Genomic DNA, 11,607 nt, shown 5'->3' on the forward strand with positions numbered 1-11,607 from the left:
GATTTAACCCTTTGGAGCCGAAGGAGTCATATATGACCCCAACATAAAAACGGCTGTATAAATTCACACATTTAATAAAGCAAAACACTGTCTTCGGCAAAGTTATTGTAAATTGAGTCCTTTATTAAGGAAAAATTGGAATATTTGTTGTTGATGCTTTATCGACAACCTAGAACATGCTGAACACCATGAAGTTTGGAGAAACGAAATGATTGACATACCAGTTGTTCTAAAAATCGAATTTGGATATGGGTTATGTTCATATGTATTCATTAAACCTTCGTCAAGAAGATCTAAAGCTGTTTTATATTCTGGGATGTTCTAGGTGTTCCAAACTGTCCTATAGTGAAATCCTTCAAATACACATGAATAATTTAATTTTTAAATAATTATTAATTAATTAACAATTAATAATAATAATAATTAATAATAATTGAGTTTAGATCCTAAAGTCGACGGGTGTAACAATAGCTTTTTTCATTATACAAATCGTAGCTTGTATAATGAAAAAAAGTTACTGTTACACCCGTAGACCTTAGGATCGAAACTCAAGAAAAGTTCGGATGGCCTAGGATATCCCGACTGATCTGATACTCTCTACTGAACTTTTAGAAGACATACTCTGCCGTGAATCGCATACCTGTCCCATTTGCATAGGAAATCCAGCAAACATGGGACTGATATGCTATTCACGGCAGTACTGGACATGATAGAATACAAATCGTAGCTTTGTATAATGAAAGAAGTTACCGTTACAACCGTAGACTTTAATCTAAACTCAAGAACAGTTTGGATGACCTAGGATATCCCGACTGATCTGATACTGTCTATTCAATTTTCAGTAGACTTACTGAATATGATAGAATACAAATCGCAGCTTAATATAATGAAAAAAAGTTACTGTTACACCCGTAGCTTTTAGGATCTAAACTCAAGAACAGTTTGGATGACCTAGAATATCCCGACTGAACAGATACTCTCTACTGAACTTTCAGAAGACATACTTGACATGATAGAATACAAATCGTAGCTTTGTATAATGAAAAAAAGTTACTGTTACACCGGTAGACCTTAGGATCTAAACTCAAGAACAGTTCGGATGACCTAATACTCTGATGACCTGATACACTCTACTGAACTTTCAGAAGACATACTGGACATGATAGATTACAAATCATAGCTTTGTATAATGAAAGAAGTTACCGTTACAACCGTAGACTTTAGGATCTAAACTCAAGAACATTTTGGATGACCTAGGACTGATCTGATGCTGTCTATTGAACTTTCAGAAGACATACTGGACCTGATGGAATACAAATCGTAGCTTGTATAATGAAAGAAATTACTGTTTCACCCGTAGAGTTCAGGAAACTCATGAAATTGTTCATTGCTTAGGATATCCAGAAAACATATTCTGCATCATATTCTAACCTTTTTATACTGTTGAGCATCAAAACTACTGAAAAATGAACTGAATGCCATTAGCAATTTCACGCTTCCAAATTCAACCTATTCGAAAACAAGCGATTACAGCACCGATTGATTCCGTTCTTTTTGTTTTCATGCCTGCTCACTTCTAACAAAAAATACAAAAATAAGAAATAAAATGAACAGCGCTTCAATCCTTTGTTTTTCCTAGGATGAAAATGGGAGCCACATGCTTAATAAGGGAACCAATACCCTACGTAAAAAAAACTTTATAATGACGCTTGGAAAAAATCCGGCTTCAAAGTGTTAAATAAAAGGAGATAATTGCCGACCTTCGGGTTTTTTTTTTGGTAATGTTTCTTTTCTCATAGTACCTAAATCGTATAAAAACTTTGAATCGTGCGCTAAATAATAGTTTCATCTGTTGCGCTGAAAATTTTCACAGTTCATATGGGACAAAAAAGTGTCTTTATAATTATTTGAAACTGAAAAGTCTATGTAAACGTTTAGATGGATGATGATTTATATTACAAGCTAGAATTCTAGTTATTTTAAGGTTGCAGGCAAAATGCCATCACAATAGAATCGCTAGAAACCGAGATCTGGATCCCTAAACATGATTATTTTGTATGGAAATCGGCTCTGTCTTTATATTTATTTCCCGCACCGTAGATTCTTTATTTTAAATGATTGTGAAGTTGTTTAGACAAAATGCATTGTACCTATTATAGGTAAATAAGTAATAAAACTGAGGGGTGCCAATCTCTCCCCGGTCCTACCATATTTCTAGACGAACATTTGAAAAGGGCCTATCTGCTTTGCGTAAACAAACATGTTTTTGTCTCTGTAGGGCCCATCTGCATTGACCCACGCACATCAGCACTCTTATCAGAAAGAGTGTTCTTCAAGCTATCTGTTAAGGGTGTGGGTGGATGCAGATGGGCCCTACAGAGACAGAAACATGTTTGTTCACAAAAAGCAGATAGGCCCTTTTCAAATGTTCATTTAGATTTCCTCACTTAGCTGGGCTAACTGTGGTCGACCATGACTTGAAAAGACAAAGACCAATTACAGTATAACCGTGTCCGATGATGTTTGGCAGTGTGTGACTGCGAAGGGTGAACCACGAGCAAGCTGCCATGTACAGTGCCTGAAGGTAGCCAAGCCGGAAGGATAGGGAGGGCAGGGCATGGATCCATGCTCCAATTCATGTCGATCAAAAGGTTCGTGCTCAACCGGTTCATCACAACAAAGCATCACAATGTAGATCTTCGGTGGGGTGTTGCATTGCTATTGCTGTTCAGTGCTCTTGTTTAGGCAGCTAAGGACTGCTTTAGGCTGAAATTATAAGTAAAAAATTACAGAATTATAAATACAAAATGGAACTAACTGTAGAGAGCATTTTTAAATTATTACATATTTAAGTACAATGATCGTTCATAAACCACGTTAACCGAATTTTGGCCATCTCTCCCATTCTATCCTTCCACGTAGACTTTTACCAGATATGTATTGTACACCATATCAACTTCCCCTTCCCACAAAAAGTCAACGTGGTTCATAAACACGAACCCATCTACAGACAAAGGGTAAAGAGAGGGTTCAGGAAAACAAAAATCCTAACAAAAAGTGTAACATAAATTTAATGATCGGGAACTTTGATTCCACAAACTACTGTTCTTCAGTTTCGACTTACCGGCAGCACCAATAGGAACCGTTTCCGCCATTCGATTGTCTTGTCGATGATTATTTTTCGTTAATACTGTAGCTTCTTCCTGCGAAGGACGTTCTGGATGATGACAGATCCATCGGTTCCGGAATAACAGATCGTAAAGTTCTTTTCCAGTGGTTTGATATTCGTCAGGAGGACCACCTGAGGCGTCGCGTAGGACATCTGTCAACTACTGTGCCACAACACAGTCGATTTCTTCCAGGGTTGTTTCCTTGTCGTTTTTCTGTTCTAGTTTACTCCTCGGGGCTTACGGCATACAAAAAGTTGATCAGCTGAAGCTTTCGCAGGTTTCCGGAACTTGTTGCTACTGCGGCACAGTTTCTACACACTGAAGTGTCCGGATCACGCACTGAAACCGGATTGGTGGTCAACGGCAATATCGACTTTACTTAAAAAAGGCGACCCGTACTATAGTATGTTCTGTTGGTTCAGGATGCCGTTTTTATTTCCTGAACACGAATCAGCGGATCAGCGAAAAACTTTCCCCAACATGTTTACCTGAGACGTCTCAGCCTGAGACGAGACTCGCGAAGACGGTCTTCTTTTTCTCCACTTTGTTATTTTTTTTCTTCTTCCTATCTGTGTTGACATTATGTTTTGGGCTGGTAGTTCAAACATGTACGTGACCGCATCACCTCTCATGCAGTGTGACTGAATCCCATTCACGCACAAAATCATGTTGAGGTGAAATTTTGCATCGCCAACAATCGCCAAGCAAAGTAATCATTGGAATATTTTGTTTTCAATTTATTTTTGACAGTACAGGAGAAGAAAATGCTGCTTGGAGTGAATTTTGGCTAAAGAATTTATCTCGGATAGCGATACTTTCCTCGTTTTAGGTAACGTAATCAAACGGGCTACAACTGACAGCTCAGTTGGGCTGCACTTGACGTTGCTTTTTTTCCTCTTCGCGAGTCTCGTCTCAGATGTTTACATGTTGACGCCCCAACACAGCTGACAAAAGCACCACCGTTTTTCGGAATAACGCAACCTGTACCACCGAGTACTGGTACTTCCGGAATGGAGAGTTCGTCGAATAAATCTAACTGCCTCCGAAGATCCTTTTCTAGTTGCTTCTCATCCACTAGCTGCCGTTTAGCTTTTTTCACAAACATACACACGCTGCAAAATACTTCCATGGCCCGAGAGTTCAGAGTCGACGTTCAGTCATTACTATGATTAAACTTTTCGCGTTGAGGAATCCGCGGGACCATTCGATTTTACTGCGATTTCGAGTTTTCGGAACCGATTTACAAAAACTTGCCCGCGAAGCACCGACGAAATAGCAAACCAAAACAAATCAATCGTTTGACAGTCGCGTTGACAGTTCGCTGAGCAGAAACTCACCACATCGCTGCGGTCGGGCCATAGCGGAGAAAGGGGTTTGATGGAAATTGGGGTGAAATAATATATAGGAGAAAAAGGGGAAAAGTGCTACTTCGCAGGTTTTTCATTGTTTTTCAATAGTTAGAGGCTTCAAAACATATGGGTTCCTTGGAAAAGTTTGCTCAATAAATTGACAGAAAGCCGTAGAGCACATAAAAAAATTTCACGGGAATGGTCTATTGTACAGTGATTCTTGTATCACATGTGTGTCATTATACTTATGATCTGAGACGAGACTCGCGAAGAGGAAAAAAAGCAACGTCAAGTGCAGCCCAACTGAGCTGTCAGTTGTAGCCCGTTTGATTACGTTACCTAAAACGAGGAAAGTATCGCTATCCGAGATAAATTCTTTAGCCAAAATTCACTCCAAGCAGCATTTTCTTCTCCTGTACTGTCAAAAATAAATTGAAAACAAAATATTCCAATGATTACTTTGCTTGGCGATTGTTGGCGATGCAAAATTTCACCTCAACATGATTTTGTGCGTGAATGGGATTCAGTCACACTGCATGAGAGGTGATGCGGTCACGTACATGTTTGAACTACCAGCCCAAAACATAATGTCAACACAGATAGGAAGAAGAAAAAAAATAACAAAGTGGAGAAAAAGAAGACCGTCTTCGCGAGTCTCGTCTCAGCTTATGATGTATGACGTATCGAATATATGTAGACGGTCGAACTGTATATCGAATGGGTGGTTAAGCAAATCTTATGGTTATCGTTTATGCGGGTATGTACTCTTGAACCACAGACAAACAGACATACTACTCAAATCGGAATCATCGCACGATTTAACGGTCATTTTGAAAATATAGTGTGGTTCGGACTGTGCTTGCATGTGTCATGGTGGCGCTGCTGTGCCTCAATTTTGCAGAGAAATGAACGCGACGCCGATCAATGTTTACATAAAATGACTCAATCATGAACCTTCATTCATGTTTTATGAATGGATGACGCCTCGGGGGAGTCGTCACCTGCAAAATTGTTACATCGAGCCGAGGGAAACAACACCTGCAAATGAGTGCTTCGGATTGAGCATTATAGAGGGTGCTAGTGAGATGCCAAACGATGTTTTTGAAGCAATTTTCTTCTAAGTAGTATGTCTGTTTGTCTGTGCTTGAACCATATAACAAGAATCCCGATAGGACTTTAGGAGCCTATTTAACCATCAAACAAAGGTATTCGTCCCCAAAACGACGATTCGACCGCTTGGGAGTGTTGTCGTCGTCGTGATGATGCTTTCCGAAACCGAAAGCAATGTCAAATTCGTTCGGGGTTTCAAAACATTGGAAAGAAATTCATTATTGCTTTTTTCACTGAAAATTTTCCTTGCTCCGCTGAACAACATGACGTTTTTTTCCAGCGAAGGCTTACGCGATACAGAAAACCGCTGAATTTCACACAAACACTGCAGAAAATCTGTCAACAATAACTCATTACACATGCATTTTCAGCGAAAAGATCTATTTGCGTGACAACAATCCACTCCCATGACTACCGGGCGGCCGCCGTCAAATATCAGGATTGCCAACTGTCCGGCGACTGCTGTCAGTTTTCTTTGTCGCCGAATCTGGCGCTGGGTCTTCGGCGCGGAAACCCAAAGGTGGGAATAAAATTTTGGGGTTTGCGCGCAATATTTTTACAGTCAGATTGAGATTTACGAGTAAATGAGTGTGATCCGAAGGTATCCCGGATAAAAACTAACCATAGGGTATTTGGTGAAAACCATTCCTGTACCATACAGTGTACCAGCTACAATATAGTGTATTGTAATGGAATGGTTCGCTAAAAGCTTTGCACATTGGTAGCTATTATACATTTACATCCGATCTTTATGTAACAATATATTGTACTGTTTTTCTTACGTTTGAACCATTCACTATTCCGAAACAATCTTTTTCCGTGCATTTTTAATTTTTTATTCAGTTTATGATTTTTTCCGTGCTTTGTTTTGTTGATGTCCGTGACATTTTTGTTGCAAAGGAAATGAAAGAGAAAAAAGTGAATAAGTTGAAACATCTATTTAAAGTCAATAAAATGTTTAAATAAAGTGGTAAACCAGGTGTCCTAAGGACTGCATATCCAAGAGATATGGTGGGCTAGGTATGTACACTCAGAAAAATTAACATATTGAATATAAGTGCCTTGCACTTAGATTGTGACCAATTGCTTTTGCACTTGAAAAATAAGTGCAGCCCTATCAACATTTTGTCAACTCAGACAAGATGAATTTTATGTGCGAACCTTTTGCTTTTCAAAATTCAGCCGATCAGATTTCAATCGTCAGGCACATGATTTCTATTGATATTAATGTCAATTTTTTGGCTTGGAAGTTGGCTCTAAATAAAAATAAATAAAAATTTTGGATAATTTTTATCGACTTGGTTGGTTTAATAGTAAAATAAGTTTTATTTATAAGTCCTTTGGTGTCAGCATGTATGCCGGGCACAATGTGCCCAGCGACCATTCCCTCGTTGTGTATACTCAATCCGCCGATGCCACGGCCAAGGAAGATAACAATCCTGGGAGATCCGGCGCTGCCGTGGTCGATGAAGACAATCATCCAGGATAGGCCGCCAATGTTACGGCCTATCCGTGTGCGCTTCTTTTTAAACTCCATCCGGCAGCTCCGAAATCGTTTAAGAGTTTTACCTTGATGACGGTGGAGGAACGGTCGCGTTGTGCAACTCTAAGAAAAATGGAAAAGAGATGTAAAGAGAATGTAAAGAATGAATAATACGTTATCTACTCACCATCAATAACACCAAGCAACTCGGTCGGCTAATTTCATCCAAGCACCCGTTGGAAAGAAAAAAAAATCAATTTTCCGCGACAAAATGATCGTTTCCAGCGCGCGCCATGCTCGTTTCTCGTTGTTATGTTTGTGTTTGGATTTTATTTGATCAGGGTTGATTTTTATGTTGCTACACTCTGAATTTATTATAAAAAGAATGAAATTCAAAAAAGTAGTTTTAATTTTTATAAGTTGCACATAGAATGATTTTTTTCTCTCCCGTTCGTAATCTATGTGGTTTCTGCACTTAGATTCTATCAGTAAATTAATTTGAGTGTATATACTGTTTATTACATCAACAGCCGCCGAGTACATCGGACTGTGTAATATTCATCAATCGATGTAACGACCTGGTTGCAGCGATTTCGATGTAATATTCAACAACTTTTTTTGCTGTGTAGAGTGCGATGAGAGGAATACGAATGTAGGTCAACCCGGAAAGACGCAGGTCAGATTACCGTAAATCAGTGGATGAGTTCAACACTATTCTTTCTCTTCTTCTCTCATGTGAAATTGCCTTGTACAACAACCGAATTAAATGCGATTTATCTTTGACATTTTTAACATAAGGACTGGACTGGACACTGAAACGACTTCTGAAATAAGTTCGTCTTCGCTTTTTAACCGAACTTATAGTTGAATCGAACTTGACAGTTTTCTCATGAGTTGTTATGTACACATTTCATAGTTCAGTCAAATTGGAGCCTCAATATTGCAATAATGGTTAAGCACGCTGTAATGATACTTATGTACCTCGTCACCCACTTCATGCAACTACATTAGTGGTCTAATAACACTTAACGCGCTAGGCATAGTTCCATCATGCCGCTCAAAGTGTTGCCACAAATAATGCTTAGTTTGCAAAACCCGGTTATCTGGCTGGTGGGACATGGGAGCTTAAGCTTCAACTGTTAATGCAATCAGAGGCTACTCAGACTTAGACGAGTTTAGGTTAGTTTGGCTAGAACTGCCATTATCGAAGGAACATGACGAGATAATATAACATTATATGGTTTATCTAATGTAAAACAATACAACATAACAAAAGAGAACCATTCCAAAACCATGATTAAATTTATAACCAATAGTGAAATTACAATTAAAAACAATATATTTACGGTACATTTTATTGTTTGAAACCATACGTGTACCATACAATGTACGGTATATTAAAGCCCACGTATCAGTATTTCGAACAATTCATTTACAATAAAATGTATGGTTTTGTAAAAAAATATATATGGAGAAAAATATTTTTTTATATTGTTACGATACTTAACAACCCGTATAGTATATTGTAAAAATCTCATTTACAATTCACTGTATGGTGTCTAACATTACATCTTATTGTTTTTGTATTTTTTATTTTTACAGTGGTGTTTATTGTAACAATATGGTTCTAAATAGTACTGTTACAATACAACATTCGGTTTTTCTACTGTATTTTTTATTCGGGATAACTGTTTATTCTGAGCATAACAGTATTTTTTACGGCAGTGAAAACTAATTAGAAGTACAATATTTCTGGGTCTGAAAATCGTTCAGGCGAAGTGGATAGCAAATCTAACCTAGAATATCCTGCAATTCTAACCTCAACTCCTCACTTGCACAAGCCGGATCTCATTTTTCACGGAAATGGTGGAACAAAATGCAAAACTAATGTACGTGCGACCGAGGGAATTGAAAGTTCTACCATTCCCACTTAAAAAAAATTGTCGGATGTGGGTTGTAAGTAGGAAAATGTAGGAAAAATAAAATAATTCCCCCAACAGATTGATAGGTATGTAAAAAAGGTAAACATCATCAGTTCGGTAGTTGCGCTACCGAAACAAAGATGGGTAACAGTATGTTTTGTTTAGCCCTTGAAAGCCAATTAGAATCCAATAAAATCACTTTATACACAGAAAAATTACCTCTTTCGATTAGGCTATAGAAAATATTGCTTTTTTCACTGAAAATTTTCCTTGCTCCGCTGAACAACATGACGTTTTTTTCCAGCGAAGGCTTACGCGATACAGAAAACCGCTGAATTTCACACAAACACTGCAGAAAATCTGTCAACAATAACTCATTACACATGCATTTTCAGCGAAAAGATCTATTTGCGTGACAACAATCCACTCCCATGACTACCGGGCGGCCGCCGTCAAATATCAGGATTGCCAACTGTCCGGCGACTGCTGTCAGTTTTCTTTGTCGCCGAATCTGGCGCTGGGTCTTCGGCGCGGAAACCCAAAGGTGGGAATAAAATTTTGGGGTTTGCGCGCAATAGCAATATTTTATTCACTAAACAACCTAATTCACTAAACAACCCAATTCTCGGACCGCGATGAATTCGGTTCATCGGTGGGTCCATGGACTTATCCACCGATGAAGCAAATTCATCGCGGTCCGGGAATTTGGCACTAGAGCGGGGCCATTTCCAATCAGAATCGTTCAATTCTGATTGGAAACGGCCCCGCTCCAGTGTCAAAATTCTCGGACCGCGATGAATTCGGTTCATCGGTGGATAGACGACTGCACCGATGAACATTGAGTTCACTGAGCCTGAAATTTTTTGACAGCACAGCGGGGTCGACTCTCAACAACTTCTACTCAGAGATGCATTACCAAAATGTATCGATAATTTTTTTCTTTGATTTCTTGCATGACGTTTTATTTAAAGTGATGCATATGCATATCTGGAGCTTGATTTGAATAGGTCGTATGTGCGTTTGTCGATATAAAATTCGATCAGTTTATTTTAGTCATTGTCTAGGGGCAAGACACTGTGCAAACGAGAGCAACTCTGAGGGATTCTGAGTTACTCTTTTCATCGTTGATCGACGAAATTTGTCGAAAGACACCCCTAAAACTGCAATTTTCATTCAGTACACGCAACACTTTGCGGTTTAACATTGGTGCCAGATCACACTTTGGCATAAACGGGAGAAATTCTGAGGAACTGTGAGGAATTCTGAACAACACCTCGAATCCAGATTTGCTCTCGTTAGATCTGTCCTGCCCCTAGGTCATTGTAGCAATATGGCAGATATTTTCCAAACTTTTAATGATGGAACAGAAAGCCTGTTTTGTGAGGATTCTGCTGTATGTATCAACTTTGCTCAATTTCAACGGTTTTCGCTATAATAAGCGAATCTAACTGATCGAATTTTTAGTCGACAAAAGCACATACGACCTATTCAAATCGAGCTCCAGATATAGTTAATGCACTAGCCCATATTTTAGCAACTTTATCACGAAAACTAGATGCAATAAATTAAACAAATATACAGCTGGGTAGAAGTCGTTAAGAGTCGACCCCGCTGTGGTGTCAAAATTCGCTGCCGAGTGAACTTCCAGCGGGCGGTCCACTCGTCTATAAGTCCATACACGGAACTACAAATCAACCCAAATTTAAGTTCTTTTGACGCAATCCCGCACCTCCGTGGAATTACTCAAATTTGCGTCAAACAGCGATAGTGGTCAAGTGGTAAGTTATTTTCACCCAGCGGAGGCCTTATTTGACGCAAATTTGGGTTTAGTCAAGATAACCCAAATTTGGCTTCTTCCACGGAGCCGCACGGATATGTCGGTGCTTCTCTCTTCGTTTTTGACAACATTCGTGTGGGGTGAGGGAGAAAACAACCCAATGCTGAGTAAAAACTATAAGCTGTTTAGCCAAATTTGAGTTTTTAGAACTTATTCTTTGGGTTTAAATATTTTTCAGTGTAGACGAGTGCACCGATGATCTGAATTCATCGCGGTCCGAGAATTTTGACACTACAGCGGGGCCGCTTCCAATCAGAAGTGCACGATTTCCAATCAGAATTGAACAATGGTCCACTGCACGAACTTACGCTTGCCTGCTTACTCTCACAGAAAATTTGACGTTTGAGAGGTGCAGACACCGCTCAAACGTCAAATTTCGTGTGAGAGTAAGCAGGCCAGTATAAATTCGTGCAGTAATCCATTCTGATTGGGAATGGCCCCGCTCTAGTGTCAAAATTCTCGGACCGCGATGAATTCAGTTCATCGGTGCACTCGTCACAGAAGAGAGAATTTTGACACTAGAGCGGGGCCGCTTCCAATAATCAGAAGTGCACGATTTCCAATCAGAATTGAACAATGGGCCTTTTCATTTGACGTCTTAAATCAGCTGATTGTTCGGGCGTTTGACAGTTCTTCTATGAAGATGACACGTTCTTGTTAGCAGCTGTTGTTCAAGCTTTGTAAACAAATGCATGCACGGATCTGTCACATCAAAAGGCCTATTCTGATTGGGAAT

At 39.2% G+C, this 11,607-nt stretch overlaps 2 long non-coding RNA genes across 2 annotated transcripts in view; one reads left to right on the plus strand and one right to left on the minus strand.

The window, feature by feature from the left end:
* The window catches only part of LOC134287712 (uncharacterized), a 582,424-nt gene that overhangs the window by 542,247 nt on the left and 28,570 nt on the right, over positions 1-11,607 (plus strand). The gene's annotated exons all lie outside the window — the stretch shown is intronic.
* On the minus strand, positions 2,363-4,773 carry LOC134287711 (uncharacterized). The gene is made up of 3 exons (XR_009997470.1): positions 4,095-4,773; positions 3,125-3,658; positions 2,363-2,766 (listed from the first exon to the last, which is right to left on the minus strand). It is a non-coding gene; the product is annotated as an uncharacterized LOC134287711 (long non-coding RNA).

This window comes from Aedes albopictus, chromosome 2 (assembly GCF_035046485.1).
Source record: "Aedes albopictus strain Foshan chromosome 2, AalbF5, whole genome shotgun sequence".
In the NCBI taxonomy this organism is placed as follows: Eukaryota; Metazoa; Arthropoda; class Insecta; order Diptera; family Culicidae; genus Aedes; species Aedes albopictus.